Below are 18,935 nucleotides of genomic sequence, written 5' to 3' on the forward strand. Positions count from 1 at the left end.
GTTTTGTCAAATGGAAATCATATTTAATCTATCTACTGGCACTCAAAGTAATTTGTGTTGTAGATATATGGAAACCAATGTACAGAAGATTGGCTTGCTAACAGAAAGCAGAGAGTAGTAATGAGTGGACCTTTTTCATGTTGGCAGGACGTCACAAATGGAATGGTACTGAGGCCTCAACTCTAAGATTCATATCAATAATTTAGATGAAAGGATCGAAGGTATGTCCTCTAGATTTGCTGAAGACACAGACAGGTAGGAAAATGAGTTGCGAAGAGGACATAAGGAGCCCACAAAGGGAAATAGATAGGTTATAACTGGTTGGGAAAAGATTTGGCAAATGACGTACAATAAGGGAAAGTACAAAATTGTCCATTTTGGCAGAAAGAATAAAAAAAGTGTATTATCTAAATGGTGGAAGGTAACAGAGCTCTGGGATGCTGTGAGATCTGAGTGTCCAAGTGCAAGAATTATAGTAGATTAGTGTGCAGATACAGCAAGTAATCAAGAAAACCAATAGGGTGTTATGGTTTATTGCGACGGGAATTGAATGTAAGAGTAGGGAGATTATGCTTCTGTTATACAGGGCATTGGTGAGACCACCAAGTCACCATTCTCACAGAAAGGTGTCAATGCAGCGGAAGCAGTTCAGATAAGGTTTACTAGAATACCTGGAATCAGCAGGTTGGCTCATGTGGAAAGGCTAGATAGGCTAGGTCTGTATCCTCTGAAGTTTAGAATAGTCAGACACGGCTTAATTGAAATTTATAAGATCCTGAGGGGACTTGACCAGGTGGATGTTGAAAGGATGTATCCCCTTGTGGAAGAAACTAGAACTGGAGAGGAAAGAGCGAGAGTCATGGGTTAAAACTAAGGAGTGCCCAGTTTAGAGATGAGGAAACCTTTTTTTACTCTCAGAGGGTTGTGAGTCAAGGATTTTGAGATTTGTAGCTTGGGTTGTTGATGCGGTTGTTGACCTGTTCACCGAACTGGTAATTTTGTCCGCAGATGTTTCGTCACCATACTAGGTAACATCATTAGCGCACCTCCAGTGAAGTGTCAGTGTTCTGTCCCACTTACTCTTTATGTGTCTCAGTTTGCTGGGTTGGGTGGCATCACTTCAGGATTTGTTTCTTAGTGGTTGGTAGATGGAGTCCAGCTCTACATGTTTGTTAATGGAGTTCCAGCTTAAATGCCAGGCCTCCAGGAATACTCGTGCGTGTCCTTGCTTGGCTTGTCCTAGATGGTTACATTGTCCCAGTGAATTGGTGTCCCTCTTTGTCCATGTGTATTGAAACAAAGACAGTTGGTCATGTCTCTTCGTAGCTAGTTAGTGGTCATGAATCCTGATGGCTAGTTTCCTTCTGGTTCACATAATCATTGAGTCTCTACAGTGTGAAACAGGCCCTTAAGCCCAACGAGTCCACACCGACCCTCGGAGCATCCCACTCAGACCCAGCCCCCTATAACCCATGTATTCTACATATCCCTGAACACTATGGGCAATTTAGCATAGCCAATCCACCTAACCTGCACATCTTTGGTCTGCGGGAAGAAACCAGACCACCTGGAGGAAACCCACGCAGATACAGGGAGAATGTGCAAACTCCACACTGACAGTTGCCCAAGGGTGGGATGAACCCAGGTCCCTGGTGCTATAAGGCAGCAATGCTAACCACTGAGCCACTGTGTCGTAGGTTTCCCCAAGTAATGTTTTTGGCAGTCTTTGCATGGTATCTTAAAAATAACGTTGGTTCTGTTAGTTGTGCTTGTCAGATCCTTTATTCTTGTCAGAAGCTGTCACAGTGTAGCTGTCAGTTTTTAAACTACCATGATTCCTAGGGGGCAGAGTAAACTGGTGGTCATTTCAGGTATGACCTCAATGTATGGTAGGGCCGTTGTTTCTAAAGATGCTGTATAGGTGTTCTTTCTCAGCTTTGCACAGCTCCGGAGTGCTGCAGTGTGTTGCGGCTTGCTTGAACATTGTTTTGATGCAGTTCCATTTGTGGCTACTGTAATTGAGTACCCGATTCATATGGATGGCCTTCCTGTGTACGCTGGTCTAGAGCTCACTGTTGGTCATACATTCAATCATCATGCCCAGGAAGGGGAGTCTGTTGTTGTTCTCTTCTTCCCTGGTAAATTTTATGCAGGTGAGGGTGTTGTTTATGAATAGATGGGTATTCCTCCAGTTTACAGTGTTTGATGATAACAAAGGTGTCATCCACATTGCACATCCATCCTTTTGGTTGGATGGTGGGAGGGCTGTCTGTTCCAGCCTTTGCATTATGGCTTCCGCTATTAATCCTGATATTGGTGATCCCGCTGGTGTTCTGTTGATTTGTCCCATATACCTTGCCATTGAAGGCTAAGTGGGTTCTAAGGCAAGATCCAGCAGATTGTGAGTGCCGTCCTTGCTGATGGTGTTGGTACTGTTGGGCGTCTGTATCCCTGGTCTGTCTGGTAGCAAAGTTAGTGTTTCCTTGGCTAGGGAAATGTTTATGGAGGTAAATAGTGCAGTCACATTGAAGGAGACTGTGATCTTGTCCTCATCTATTCTGGTGTCCTTGACAATGTTAAGGAATTCTTGGGCTGAGTCGATGGAGTGGTTTGAGCCATCTACAAGCCATCTCCACCTGCTTCTGTGGACTCTGGAGGTTCACCTCAGACCCATAGTCTCACTGCCCAGTACACCCACATACAGACTATCAAAAGAACTACAAAGGATTACTGAAACACCTAGTAAATTGCTAAAACCACTCCATCCACTCTGCCCAAGAATTCCTCAACATCATCAAGGACACCAAAATAAATGAGGACGAGATCAGGATCTCCTTTGACGTGACTGTATTATTTACCTCCATAAACATCCCTCTAGTTAACGAAACACTAGTTTCACTACCAGACAGACCAAGGATACAGACACCCAACAACATCAACACTATCAGCAAAGACGGCAAACTACTGGATCTCTACCTCACAACCCGCTTCACCTTCAAGGGGAAGAAATACAGACAAATCAACAGAAAATCCATGGGTTCATCTATATCAGGATTAATAGCGGAAGCCATAATGCAAAGACTGGAACAGACAGCCCCTCCCAACATCCAACCAAAACTATGGATCCGCAATATGGATGATACCTTTGTTACCCCCAAGTGCCCTAAACGTGAGGAAACCAAACTACTCATAAACAACAGTGTGGAGCTGGATGAACACAGCAGGCCAAACAGCATCTTAGGAGCACAATTGCTGACGTTTCGGGCCTAGACCCTTCATCAGAAAAAGGCTTTTTCTGATGAAGGGTCTAGGCCCGAAACTTCAGCATTTGTGCTCCTAAGGTGCTGTTTGGCCTGCTGTGTACATCCAGCTCCACACTTCGTTATCTCAGATTTTCCAGCATCTGCAGTTCCCGTTATCTCTACTCACAAACAACACCCTCACCAACATAAAATTCTCCAGGGAAAAGGAGAACAACAACAAATTTCCCTTCCTGGACATAATGATCAAACATACGGTGAGCTCCAGGCCGATGTACACAGGAAGGCCACCCAAACAGATCAGGTACTCAACTACAATAGCAATCATCCCAATACCCACAAATGGAGCTGCATCAAAACACTGTTTAAGCAAGCACAACACACTTCAGCACCCCAGAGCTGTGCCAAGCTGAGGAAGAACACCTATACAGCGTCTTTAGAAATAATGGTTACCCGAAAAGCATAGTCTGCCGATAGCTACACAACAGACCACAAACAGGAAGGCACAACACGTCCAGAGACACTAGTCACCCTGCCATACATTAAGGACATGCCTGAAATGACCACCAGATTACTATACTCCCTAGGAATCTTGGTGGCCCACAAACTGACAGCTACTCTTCAACAGCTACTGATGAGAATAAAAGACATGACAAGCACAACTAACGAAACCAACACAATTTACAAGATACCATGCAAAGACTGTCAAAAACGTTACATAGGGCAAACAGGAAGGAAACCAGCCATCAGGATTCATGAACACCAACTAGCTACCAAGAGACATGACCAACTATCACTCATTTCAAAACACATGGAAAAAGATGGACACCATTTTGACTGGGATAATACAGCCATCCTACAGCAAACCGAGCAAAGACACACATGAGTATTCCTGGGGGCCTGGCACTTAAACTGAAACTCCATTAACAAACAAGTAGAGATGGACCCCATCTACCAACCACTAAGAAACAAATACAGAAAGATGCCACCCACCCCAGCAAACCAAGCACACAAATAGCAAGCAGGACAGAACACTGACACTTCACATGGGGCACACTGACAATTTTACCTAGTATGATGACGAAACATCTGCAAACAAATTTACCAGCTCAGCAAGCAAGTGAACAACTGCAGAGTTGTGAATGAATAGAATTTCCTTCCTTAGAAGGCAGTGGATGCAAAATCTTTAAATGTTTTTAAAGTAGAAGTGGATAGAGTCTTAATTACCCAAGGGGGTGAAAGATTATCAGCAATGTAGAGATTATGTTAGATCAGCCATGATCTTATTGAATGGCAGAGCTGGCTTAAAGAGCCAAGTACTTATTTTCATTCATATGTTTGTCCCACCCCAGAGATGTAAGTACATATTCAAGGCTGACTCTTCAGTCATGCACCCTCAGTAATGAGATATTAAACCATAACTCATCTGCCTCTCAGCTGAATTTTAAAATGACATTTTACTATTTGAAAGATGAGCCAGTGAGTTCATGCCGGTTTTCTGCAGAGAAATATTTCTCTCAACCAATATGATTACTATTAAAACAGATTATCTGACCATACTGTCTTTCTATTTGTGGGGCTTTGAAATGTGCAAATTGTCTGTCACATTTCCTATGATAGTGACTATGTGTTTCAGATTACTTCAATGGGTGAGAAGTATTTTTGAACACCCTGAGGTTGTGAAAGACGTTAAAAAAATGCCAGTCTTTTTTTACATCTATTCATTAGGCAAGATTAGCAGTACAATTCAGGTTTGAGTACTCTCTTATGTTGAAATACTGACAAAATTTCCATAAGTTATCTCATCCCAAGTCTCTCTTTGTCCCTTTAATATGCTTGTACACATTCCTGTTCTCCTGAAAGAAGCATCCTTTTGAAAATGCTTCAGAACATCCTGAGTTTGTAAAAGGCATTATTTGAATACAAGTCTTTATTTAACAAAGCCAGGATCAAAGTATCCTTTTTCTCTCAACTTTTACTTAGGGTGCCACAATGCTAGTCGATTACCCTTCTCCATCTCCTCCTGTCAGTTACTCATTCTTCTTCAATCCCCTGCTGCCTATGTCACTTCCCAGCACAACTTTCCATTTGACTTTAGGTTTCCTCATTTTCTTCGTCAGGGCAGTCATGTTATTATCACTCACCTCTCATCATTTTCTCCCTCCCTCTCTCCAAATCAGATGGCTATACCATTTCAACTCTTCTCAATTGAGACAAATGTGTCCTTTAAGACTAATTATCATGCACAACACAATTCTTTCTTTAATTTTTTTTGTCTAACTGCAAATACATAATATGTATACAAAACAAGATCTGTACTGTACCTTTCAAGTTGCTACACCACAGTCCGCTCATACTATTTAACAGGAAGATTAATCAGGATCAAACAATTTACTTTGTCAAAATTCAAGAGTAAGCACTCTATGGGAATTCAAAATGCTACAGTTAAGTGTGATGACTTTGAGTAATAATTTGCACAACTGCAATTCATAAATACCAAACTGACCGCCAGTAATCTGCTGCACGACAGGGATAAAACAGATGCTCTCCACAGATCCTGCCACACTTGCTGAGTTTCTCCAACACTTTCTGTTTTCTTTCAGGCCTCCAACATCTGTACTATTTTGTTTCTATTATAAAGCAGAAGCTCAAGTTTCATATCTTACAATCTCAACATAACATCGGAACAGAATGGTTCCACATTTTGTCACAGCAGTGACAGCTTAACTGTTGTGGTGATGCTGATGAGCAGAAAATACTTAACTTACATACATCTCTCCACTGGAAAGCAAAGAAGGAAACTCGAAAAGAAAAATCTTCCTTAAATTGACCTACCAGGTCAAGTGGTATTGGTCAGTGCCTGGCGAAAAATCAGCCAACTATTTGCCTTCATGTATCTCAGGAAGATAAAGTGAAACAAAGATTAAACACTCCAAAGAGGTTTAAAAACTACCAAGTTCAACAGGTGTAGGTTTATAGTATAAAAATTTAATTAAGTGGGGAAAGCTTTTTCCAAGCAAAAATATTTATATGCTGTATCTAGTAAAATTAACCAGGTTTTGTTGACTTAACACTCATCTCTGAGCTAAGATGTAATATGTGTACATACACTTCAAGTGTAAGGCATCCAAAGCTCCTAAGAATCAGGAGTGGCTCAATTCCAGAGTTCATAACAACAGTAGAAAAAGAAGAAAGGCCACTTATTCATTCTCAAGATATATCTACATCTTTGTACATTGTAAAGATTAATTTACCACTCAATGACAAATAATCAACTCTAGCTACAACCCATAATCCAGGAGAGTCTGGATAAGGTATTCAAAAAATAGAAAGTCAAACATTGTGTGAAAGACATATGATCTCCACAGCTATTTAAGTTTAATTCTAGAAAACTTGAATTTAGAATTTTAGGTCAGTATTTGATGAGAAAAAGTGCATTTTGTTAACTCTTTTGGCTTGCATTCATCACGAATACTTGCAAGCAATCCAATTCAAGGGGAAAATCCAGATTAATTGATTGGGAAGTGGACTGTGATAAGTAAAGATGTTTCAAAGGAGAGTGCACCAATCTGTACTTCACTCTCGTGCACCACATGTTGACTTTTTTCTCTTTCAATTGGTATTCTTGCAAATTGTCCTGATGAGTGCATGATGAAAAGTTTCATAGAATCCACAGAATCGCTATAGCATGCAGCAGGCCATCAAGTCCACACCAACCTTCCTAAGAGCATCCCACCTAGACCCAGTCCCAGCTCCCTACCTTATCCCTAAAACCTGTATTTCCCATGGCTAATCCACCTTGCTTGCATATCCTTGGACACTATGAGACAATTCAGCATGGCCAATCTACTTAAACTGGACATTTTTGGACTGTGAGGGGAAACTGGAGCACCGAGGGGAAACCCACACAGACATGGGGAGAATGTGAAAACTCCACACAGTCACCTGATGCCAGAATTGAACACAGGCCCCTGGTGTTGTGAGGCAACAGTACTAACCACTGATCAACTGCTTTTCCCCTAACAAACAGAATCACCAATGAATTCACAGTCGTAATTTAGACTCTTAATTCCAGGTTTTTATTTAATTCAAGTTCCACCATCTGAATGATGGGATTCATACTCAGGTCCCAGAATATTACCCGGATTTCTAAATTAACATTCCAGTGATAATACCATTAGGTATTCGCCTCTCCTTCAATGAAATGCATCCCTTCTTCAGCGAGATTCAAGATTTCAACCATCAAGCAATTATTTAATGTTAGCTTAGCTTGTCCCAAAATCAAGTTTAATAAACAAATTAAAGCTTATCATGTGAGGGATTTTAAAAATGGTTTTCTGAACTGTAGGCTGCAAGATGGGTCAGAAACCTACATTAAGTTGGAAACAAACACACACCTATGTTTTTCCCAAGGCAGCTAATCAATGGTCAGAGTGTAGGCTTTTGTTCAATTAAGGACAGCAATCAGGGTAGAGGAAACAGACAGCCAATGTGACACCTACCATCTCGAAATGAGCAACACAGGATGCATTAGCAAGGGTGCTTCAAGATGCCGATATCTCATTAAAGGGTTAAACCTAAGTCACTTGCGTCTGTCAGTTATCTTAAGCATTTCAAAAATCCCGATTGAGATTCCCTTGGTTCTCAAATTGTCAAGTAAAAATGTGAAGGACTGAGTATTAGAGGAGACTTGGATCATAACACTCCTTTACTAAATTCATCAACTCTTGAAAGGTTTTAGTATCTGGTGCTTCAGGTAAGGTTAAAGCTCCTAATAATAAAAGAAGCTGCAGATCCACACCTGTCAGGAGAATTCTGCTTTGCTTTTCATCGACCCCAATGTCATTTGCCTGGAAATAATAATGCACTCTTTCCAGATACTGGGCCCAGTCTTCAATAGCAGGATCGAACAAGTCAAGCTTCCCAAATTACAGAATGATGCCAGAAATGCTCATTCTAACTCAAAGATGGCTGTTGCAAGCAAATTTCTTCAGGAGTGTGCTTTGCTCACATCGCCACTGAAAAACGCCACAGAGGCCCCCATCACCAAGTCACCTTTTCTTTACATGTGGAAAATCCTTGACACTGACCCAGCTCCCTCAGAGGCAACTCTCAGAACATAAAACATAGACAGAGAACATTACAGCACAGTACAGGCCCTTTGGCCTTCGATGTTGTGCCGACCTGTCATACCGATCTCAAGCCCATCTAATCTACACTATTCCATGTACGTCCATATGCTTATCCAATGACGACTTAAACGTACCTAAAGTTTTCGAATCTACTACCGTTGCAGGCAAAGCGTTCCATTCCCTTACTACTCTGAGTAAAGAAACTACCTCTGACATCTGTTCTAAATCTTTCACTCCTCAATTTAAAGCTATGCACCCTCGTGCTCGCTGTCACCATCCTAGGAAAAAGGGTCTCCCTATCCACCCAATCTAACCCTCTGATTATACGTCAGGATGTCTCACACTCCAGTTTTTACCTGTGAAGTAGTGCTCCCTGACCAGACCAAATCAACAGCCCCATCAGGGAACTCATATTCTACGACATCCACCTAGCTGACCTCATTACAATCATGACACTTGTAACAAGCCAAAATCTGGAGGCCAGTAATAAAAATTACAACTTTTTTTGGTCTAACAATAAAACCAACGATATGGCAAGATTGCTAATCATACCCTGTGATTGAAAAACCTAAATTCTTACAGATTAGGGTGCCTCCTGATCAACCTTCCTTGCCCCTAAATTTGACAATATAAGTCTTTGCTTTCAAAGGATCTGAATCTCGCCTTCACAAACAGCTGGGCCAGAAATGCCAATGGGAATATCTAAGCACCTGGGGTGTGACCAGAAAGAGTCTTTCAGCATTAAGTTTGTTCCTATTCCTTTCACTCACATATTTAAGCCAGTGAATAGTTTCTTTAATGTCTATAGTTAATTCATTTTTCTTTAGAGACAGAGCAACTGCTGGCATCACAACCAAATCATCATTCTTGGGATGGCTTGTTTGTTGGTGTTGATTTTCTTCTTTAATCCATTTGCCAAAAAGTAATTTCCTCTCAGAAAGTTCAAACAACTTCAGTGAAAGGTCCTCAAAAAAATTAAGAGATGCGCAACTAGAAAAACCTAAGAAACATTCTTTTTCAGGAAAGCAAAGATTATTCCATCACTAAAACATTATCAACCTATCGTTTAAGCATTTTCCCTGCAATTATTGTTCACAAATGACCAAGGCTTCAGATTAACTCTGAGTTACTTACTCATGGGCACATTTAACTAATATATCTGAAGTGCCACATCTTGGTTTGCCTGTGAAGCACATACTTCGACAAAAACCTCTTTTTCAAGAGGTAGAGATATCACTGACAGAAAAAGGAGGAACTATTTGCTTGTCTCAACAATGAGATACTACCATTTGATCACCCCTGCCAAGGGTATTGAGAATTGGCTCAATTTCTTACAAACTGAGTCCAAGGTAGACCACAGAGCAGATGGGATTAGGGCCGGCGGAAGAGAAGTGTTTCAATGAAAATGACTAGCCAAGGAATTAATTACTAGAGAAATGAAAGTAAATTGAAACCAGCTGGAGTTCCAGTATTTTGCACTAAACAATAGTTAGATGTGGTTGCACAATCCGCATTTCCCAGAAGGAAAGCACCAAACTTAAAGGTATCCTTGCGGAATATACTATGTCAATATCAACACTCCCGAATTTTATTTTCTAGAGTGCACAGGTGGTTTACATAAATGGGTTCCCTTTAAAGTTCTTTGAGCAGTAATTTAAAAGTACCAACTTATGTACGGTCTGCATGGAGGTTTTTTGGATTGCTCTGTGGCTGTATGGCTTACAAGGAACATTGCAAGATACTGATATTTTTGAGACAGAAACAGATAGAAAGAAAAAGAGAAACCAAGAAATTTGGAATTGTACTGTAAAGAACCAGAAAAAGAAACATCTACCACAGGGATGCCCTAAATGAGAAAGCAACAACTTAAAATTTTCAAAATCTTCCTACCCCAGCCTCATCCCATGACCAAACCTCCCTCTCATCCCCGCCTCCTTGACCTGATGCAACCTGTCCATCTTCTCTCCCACGTATCTGCTCCTCCTACCTCATGGTCCAATCCCCACCACTCTCTACGTGCACTCACCAATCACCATCCCTACTACCTTCCCCAGTCTCACCCCTCCTCTATTCGTTTCTGAACGCCCTCCATCCTCCCCCATTTCTGAAGAAGAGTGCTGACCCAAAACATCAGTTTTCTGGCTCCTGCTTGGCCTGCCGTGTTCCTCCAGGTCCACACCGTGTTATCTCTGACTCCAGCATTGGCAGTTCTTAATACTACTTAAAATTTTTATCATGATTGAAAATTAATCAAAGCCACAGTAAGAAGAGAAATGAATGAACACAGCAGGCCAAGCTGCATCAGAGGAGCAGGAAGGCTGACATTTCGAACCTAGACTCTTCTTCAGAAATGAGGGAGGGGAAGGGGGTTCTGAAATAAATAGGGAGAGAGGGAGAGGCGGATAGAAGATGGACAGAGTAAAAGACAGGTGGAGAGGAAACAGACAAGTCAAAGAGGCAGGGATGGAGCCAGTAGACATGAGTGTAGGTGGGGAGATAGGGAGGGGACAGGTCTGTCCAGGGAGGTCAGACGGGTCAAGGGGGTGGAATGAGGTTCGTCGGTAGGAATTTGGGTTGGGGCTTGGGGTGGGAGGAGGGGATAGTTGGGAGTAAGGACAGGTTAGGGAGGCAGGGACAAGCTAAGCTGGTTTTGGGATGCAGTAGGGGGAGGGGAGATCTTGAAGCTTGTGAAGTCCACATTGGGCTGTAGGGTTCCCAAGCGGAATATGAGTTGCTGTTCCCGCAACCTTCAGGTAGCAACATTGTGGCACTGCAGGAGGCCCAGGATGGACATGTCATCTGAGGAATGGGAGGGGGAGTTGAAATGGTTCATGACTGAGAAGTACAGCTGTTTAGTGCAAACTGAGTGGAGGTGTTCTGCAAAGCAGAATAGGTGAACATCTGCTTGATGTGGAAAGTCTTCTTGGGGCCTGGGATGGGGGTGAGGGGGGAGGTCTAGGGGCAGGTGTACCACTTCCTGTGGTTGCAGGGAAAAGTGCTGAATGTGGTGGGGCTGGAGAGGAGTGTGGAGCTGACAAGGGAGTCCTGGAGAGCGTGGTCCCTTCGGAAAGCATATAAGGGTGGAGAGTGAAAAATGTCTTTGGTGGTGGGGTTGGATTGCAGATGGCAGAATTGTCGGAGGATGATGTGTTGGATCCGGAGGTTGGTGGGGTGGTATGTGAGGACGAGGGGGATTCTGTTTTCGTTGTTATTGCGGGGAGGGGGTGTGAGGGATCAGTTGCAGGAATTGCAGGACACACAGTCAAGGGTGTTCTTGACCACTGAGTCGGTGGGGGGGGGGGGGGGGGGGGGGGTAAGTTGCGGTCCTTGAAAAATGAGGACATCTGAGATGTTAGGGAGTGTAATGCCTCATCCTGGGAGCAGATACGGCAGAGTCGAAGGACTTGGGAATAGGGGATGGCATTTTTGCAGGAAGGTAGGTGGGAGGAGGTGTACTTTAGGTAGCTATGGGAGTCGGTGGTCTTGAAATGGAAATCGGTTTCCAGGTGGAGGCTTGGGGATCGCTTTGCAGAACACCTACACACGGTTCGCACTAAATAACTGCACCTCCCAGTTGCGAACCATTTTAACTCCCCCTCGCATTCCTCAGACAACATGTCCATCCTGGGCCTCCTGCAGTGCCACAACAATGCTACCCGAAGGTTGCAGGAACAGCAACTCATATTCCGCTTGGGAACCCTGTAGCCCAATGGCAGCAATGTGGACTTCACAAGCGTCAAAATCTCCCCTCCCCCTACCGCATCCCAAAACCAGCCCAGCTCATCCCCGCCTCTCTAACCTGTCCTTCCTCCCACCTATCCCCTCCTCCCACCTCAAGCCCCACCCCTATCTCCTACCTACTAACCTCATCCCACCCCCTTGACCTGTCCATTCTCCCTGGACAGACCTGTTCCCTCCCTACCTCCCCACCTACAGTCACCTCTACTGGTTCCATCCCCGCCTCTTTGACCTGTCTGTCTCCTCTCCACCTATCTTCTCCTCTATCCATCTTCTATCCACCTCCCCCTCTCTCCCTATTTATTTCAGAACCCCCTTCCCCTCCCCTATTTCTGAAGGGTCTCGGCCTGAAACATCAGCCTTCCTGCTCTTCTGATGCTGCTTGGCCTGCAGTGTTCAGCCAGCTCTACACATTGTTATCTCAGATTCTTCAGCATCTGCAATTCCTGCTATCACAGAAACAAGAGTATTTCTAATATATCTTTGCAAAATTTTAGTTACTTTTATAATTCAAACTATTTAGTATTCAAAAATGATCAAATGCATCCATTGTTTGGGTTAATCACATTCTAACACTTTAACAGTTCACTGAATTTATATACACATACAAACAGAGAGAAAGAGAAAGAGAGGGAAGCTCTCTTCAGGAGCTTTCTGGCAACAAAACCATCCTCAGAGAACTTTTCTCACACCTTACAGAACACATCAGGAAATGCTCAAGGCAAATCAATAAACATCTGAATGAGTCAGGTGGATCTCACCCAAAAACGTAGCCTTTTAGTACATACAAGGTCTCACCGAAAGGAGGAACCTGATTTTTCTCTCAGATGCCAAACAACTGACTGTGCAATTCTAACACTTTCTGTTTTTAATTTCAAAAGGCCTGTGTTTCTGGGGCTTTTCCATCACATCCAAGAACATTTTGTCTGAAGAGAAAAACATGGTTGGAACATCTTGCATGCAGAGATTTTAGTAATGTAAATGGATACAGCACATGGAGCAAAATGTCCTCAGGCAAATTCATTTTCATCAAATTCATTCGCCAATGAAGCAGACTGCACGGTAAATGCTCTAGAGGATACATTTCAGTCCAGAGCACACCAGGGAGTGAATGATAATGGAAAAACCATTCCAAGTCATTTGGACCAGACGCGAAAAGGCAAACAAAAGAAATATAAAGGATTTTTACAACGCCTCATCAAGTCTTATGAACATCCTAAATGTTTTACAAACAACAGATTCAGTTAAAATAGCAAACCCAGCAACCAATTTGCATATTTCATGGTCCACGAATAACGTAGTGAATGAATTGTGGAGGGTTGATTTTTTGGACTGGAGGCCTGACCAATGATGTGCTGCAAGCATCAGTGCTGGGTCCACTGATTTTTGTCATGCATATAAACAATTCGAATCTAATACAATTATAGAATCATAGAATCCCTACAGTGTGGAAACAGGCCCTTCAGTCCAACAAGTCCACATCAACCCTTGCAGCATCCCACCCAGACCCTTCTCCCTACAGCACTCACACCCCTGAACATTATGGGCAATTTAGCATGGCCAATCCACCTAGCCTGCACATATTTGGACTGCGGAAGGAAACCAGAGCACCTGGAGAAAATCCACACAGACAGGGGGAGAACGTGCAAACTCCATACAGACAGTCGCCTGAGGGTGGAATCAAACCCTGGACCCTGGCGCTGTGAGGCTGCAGTGCTAACCACTGAGCCACCGTGCTACCCCTGTGGATGTGAATATAGGAGGTATAGTTAGTAAGTTTGCAAATGACACCAAAATTGGAGGTGTCATTGTCAGCAAAGAAGGGTAACTCAGAGTACAACAGGACCTTGATCAGATGGGCAAATGGCTGGGGAATGGTAGATGGAGATTAAGCTAGATAAAAGTGAGGTGCTGCATTTTGGTAAGACAAATCAGGGCAGGACTAATGCAGTTTATGGTAGGGTCCTGGGGAGTGTTGCATAACAAAGAGGCCTTGCGATGCAGGTTCATAGTTCCTTGAAAGTGGAGTTGCGGGTAGAAAGGGTAGAAGGTGTTTGGGGTGCTTTCCATCATTGGTCAGAGCATTGAGTGTAGGAGTTGAGACGTCATGTTGTCACTGCACAGGACATTGGTTAAGCCGCTTTTGGAATACTGCATTCAGTTCTTGTCTCCCTGCTGTAGGAAAGATGTTGTGAAGCTTGAAAGGGTTTAGAAAAGGTTTACAAGGATGGTGCCTGGGTAGAGAGAGTGACAGGCTGAATAGGCTCGGGCTACTTTCTCTGGAGCATCGGTGACTGAATGATGACCATTGCAAACTGGTACAAAAGGCGAAGTCACATGTTATCAGGGGTGAGATGGCAAAATGGATACTGGCTTAGTCATAGGAGACAGGAAGTAGCGGTGGAAGGGTGCTTTTCAGAATGAGGACTGTGGCTAGTAGTGTTCCAGAAGGATCAGTGCTGGGGCCTCTGTTATTCATGATCATGATTTGGAGGAAAGCATAGCTGACCTAATTAGTAAGTTTGCGGACGATACGAATATTGTTGGGGTTGCACATAGTGAGGAGGACTGTCAGAGAATACTGCAGGATATAAATCAGTTTGAAGCATGGGTAGAAAAATGGCAGATGGAGTTTAATCCAGAAAAATGTGAGAAGATACATTTTGAAAGGTCAAGGAAAAGCAGAACCATTAGGGGTACTGATGTGCAGAGGGATCTGGTTGTACAGGTCCACACATCACTGAAGATGGCAGTGCAGGTAGATAATATACTGAAAAAGGCTTATGGCATGCTTAAGTATAAGATTAGACAAGTTATGCTGCAGTTTTATAGAACTTTAGCTAGGCCACCCTTGAAATAATGCAATCAGTTCTGGTCACCACACTACCAGAAGGATGTGGAAGCTTTGGAGGGAGTACAGAAACAGGTTACCAGGATTTTGCCTGGTATGGGGGATTTTAGCTAAAGGTTGTATAGACAGGGAGGTAGTAAGAACTGCCAATGCTGGAATCAGAGATAATACAGTGTGGAGCCAGAGGAACACTGCAGGCCAGGCAGCATCAGACAGCCACTGATATTGTGTAGACTGGGTTTGTTTTTACTGGAACGCACGAGGTTAAGGGACTCCCTGTTAGAATTTTGTCAGATTGTGAATAGCTTGGATAGAGTAGAAAGTATGAGGCTTTTTTCCCCAGGATGAGAGTCAATTTCCAGGGGACACGGGTTCAAGGTGTGGGGGAGGAAATTCAAAAGAGATATGTGAGGCACGTTTATCACACAAAGGGTGGTGAGTGCCTGGAACGTGCTACCAGAGGAAGTGGTAGAAGCAGGCACAATAGCAGCTTTCAAAAAGCACCTGGACAAATACATGAATAGGAAGGGAACAGAGGGATATTGATCCGTTAAGTGAAGACAGTTCTAGTATGGAAGGGCAAAATGTTGCGGTGCAGGCTTAGAGGACTGAAGAGCCTGTTCCCGTGCTGTATTGTTCTTTGTTACAGCACTGAACAAAGAAGAGAGAAACTATTCTTTTGGGGCAGACACCACCTAAACTGGAAAATAATCAGAGTTCTAGTAAAAAGAATACAGTAATCATAAGGACATTAACTAGCGATTAACTAGTTCCTCAGGTTTATGTCCTAGGCCCAAACATCTTCGGTTGCATCATCAATGACCTTCCCTCCACCATAAGATTAGAAATGGGCATGTTTGCTGACGATTGCACAATGTTCAACACTACTCACGACTCCTCAGGTACTGAAGTAGTCTATGTTCAAACGCAACAAGATCTGGACATTATTCAGTCGTGGACTGACAAGTGGCAATTAACATTCGCACCACACAAATACCAGGCAATGACCAAATTCAATGGAAGACAATCCAATCACTGCCCCTTGTCATTCACTGTGTTACTATTACTGAATTCTTAAGGTTACCATTGACCAGAAACTCAACTGGACTTGTCACAGTGGTCACAAGAGCAAGTCAATACCAAGGAAAACTGCACCAAGTAACTACCTCCTGAGTTCCCAAAGCCTGTCGACCATTTACAAGGGACAAGTCAGGAATGTGATGGAATATTCCCCATTTGTCTGGATGGGTGCAACTCCAACAACACCCAAGAAGTTTGACATGGTCAGGACAAAGCAGCCCACTTGATTGGCACGACATCAACAAGCATCCACTCCCTCTAACACCAATGTTCAGTAGCAGCAGAGTGTAATATCTACAAGAAGGACCGCAGAAATTCACTAAAGATCCTTAGACAGCAGCTTCCAAATGCACAACCACTTCCATCCAAAAGGATAAGAACTTAGGGCCCAAACTGTTAAAAGCTCAACCAATGGGGCAGCACAGTGGCTCAGTGGTTAGCACTGCAGCCTCACAGCACCAGGGACCCGGGTTAAATTCCCCCCTCAGGAGACCGTCTGTGTGGAGTTTGCACATTCTCCCCGTGTCTACGTCGGTTTCCTCCGGGTGCTCCGGTTTCCTCCCACAGTCCAAAGATGTGCAGGTTAGGTGGATTGGCCATGCTAAATTGCCCGTAGTGTTCAGGGATGTGTGGGTTATAGGGGGATGGGTCTGGGTGGGATGCTTCAAGGGGTACTGTGGACTTGTTGGGCCGAAGGGCCTGTTTCCACACTGCAGGGAATCTAATCTAATCGACACAATCGGAGGAAATGTTAAAAATAGTGATACTTAGGAGGCCAGATTTGAACAACGTTGATATCCCAGAGGATTCTGGAGCTGGAGAAGATTACAAAGATAGGGAAAGGTGAGGCAATGAAGAAAAACCACTCACCATCCTGACATGAAAATGTATCATTGTTCCTTCATTGTCACTGCCTGTGAATTCTGGAATTTCCTCCCTTAGATCATTGTGGGTCAAATTACAGCATTTGGACAACAGTAGTTCAAGAAGGCAACACACCACTGCCTTCTCTAGGGCAACTACCGACGGGCAATAAAAATGTTGGCCAGTAAGCGATGTCCACGTCCCACAAGTGAATTTTAAAAATTGGAGAGAATGACAAATGTTTTGGAGGGCAGAGGTGGAAAAGGTGATACAAATCAATGTTCCAAAACAAATAAAAGGGGAAAGGATTAACAGGCAGAAATTGTCCTTTTGGTCATATTGTAATCGGAAAACTGAAAAATTCAAAGTAACTACATCAGAAACAGAATTTAATAACTTTCTAAGAACTTCCCCTGCTGTCATTTAATGCTTCCAGGAGCATTAATTACCTGGTGGCAGGATTTGTACACCTGACTTAGGAGGAAGTCCCACCTTAGACAGCTACCAGCCAATCTGATTGCCCAGCAGCTCTGCAGTCCTGCAGTGTCACTGGGAACAATGGTCACTGTTGGGACTTTAGAAAGTCAAACAAGTCTGAGTGCCAGAGCCGAGATGGAATAATTGAAACTTTCAGAGGGGGCAGGGAGAGGGTCATCCAAGGAAAATGGAAATTATGGAAGACCACTCTATCCTAGTCAAGGCCTGAGCAGGTTAATCTGTTGGGCTTCTCCTGGCTGGCCTCCTGCCAGTCTTATCATTGTGGCCAGGTGGAAAATGGCCAGTAAATGCCATTAATTGGTCACTTAGGGACCTCAATGAACAAGACAGTGGGCACCAGCCTCCTCATTCTCTATAAAACTGCAGACATGTCAGGGGCTGCAGCCAGGCCACCCAGGAATCTGGCCCCCACCTACAAACCTACCAATGGCAGTAGGTAAAATTCTTTCCCAGAAGACATGAAAAGTTGTGAGTAGACCATTAAATCAGGAGAACAGACTTTGGCACATGGCCAAAATAAACATTAGTTCAAAACGTAACTATTCCAAAGCAATCCTGGCTAACGTTCCACATTGCACCTTGCATAATCTTGAAATCATCCATATCTCTACTGCTAATGTCCTAACTTCCACCAAGTCTTATTCACGGAGCACCCCTGTACTGCTGACCAACAATGGTTCCTGGTCAAACAACATCCTAATTTTAATATTCTAAATTTTCTTCATTGCTTCACCTTTACCTATCTTTGCAATCTCCTCAAGCCTCAGAACCCTCTGAGACATCAATATTTCTCAAATTCTAGCATCTTGAGTATCCCTAATCTTAACACCTCCTCCAATTATGGTTAAGCCTTCAGCTGTCTGGGTCCCAAGTTCTTGAATTTCTTCTCCACACATCTCAACATTTCAATTTCACTTCCCTCATTTAAAATTCTCCTTAAAAACCTTTGATCTAACTCGGTGTCCTACTTTGTTTTATGGTGTTCCTGTGATGCATCTTGTGACACTTCATTCAATAACTACAACTTCTTATTATTCGATCTAATTTTTAGAGGATGGAGCTCAGGGCAGTACACCATATTCAAAGTCCCCTCAGGATAGCACTAAATGGTCAGCATTTATTTCATGCAATGAAGGTTAAATGCACAACCTTTCAACAGTGTTACCTCATACAGTCATAGAGCTATACAGCGTGGAAACAGACCCTTCAGTCCAAACAGACATCCCAAATTAATCTAATCCCATTTGCCAGCATTTGGCCCATATCCCTCTAAACCTTTCCTATTCATATACCCATCCAGATGCCTTTTAAACGTTGTAATTGTACTCACCTCCACCACTTTCACTGGCAGCTCATTCCACACATTGACCACCCTCTGCATGAAAAAGTTGCTCCTCAGATGCCTTTTAAATCTTTTCCCCCTCACCTTAAACCTATGCCCTCTAGTTTTGGACTCCCTCACCCCAGGGAAAAGACCTCGGCTATTCACCCTATCCATGCCTCTCATGATTT

The 18,935-nt window shown here is 43.3% G+C and overlaps 1 protein-coding gene across 2 annotated transcripts in view; it reads right to left on the reverse strand.

Annotated features, from left to right (window-relative positions):
* Positions 1-18,935, reverse strand: part of bcas3 (BCAS3 microtubule associated cell migration factor) — a 1,086,700-nt gene that overhangs the window by 1,036,833 nt on the left and 30,932 nt on the right. The gene's annotated exons all lie outside the window — the stretch shown is intronic.

Source organism: Stegostoma tigrinum, chromosome 27, assembly GCF_030684315.1.
Source record: "Stegostoma tigrinum isolate sSteTig4 chromosome 27, sSteTig4.hap1, whole genome shotgun sequence".
NCBI classification, from domain to species: domain Eukaryota; kingdom Metazoa; phylum Chordata; class Chondrichthyes; order Orectolobiformes; family Stegostomatidae; genus Stegostoma; species Stegostoma tigrinum.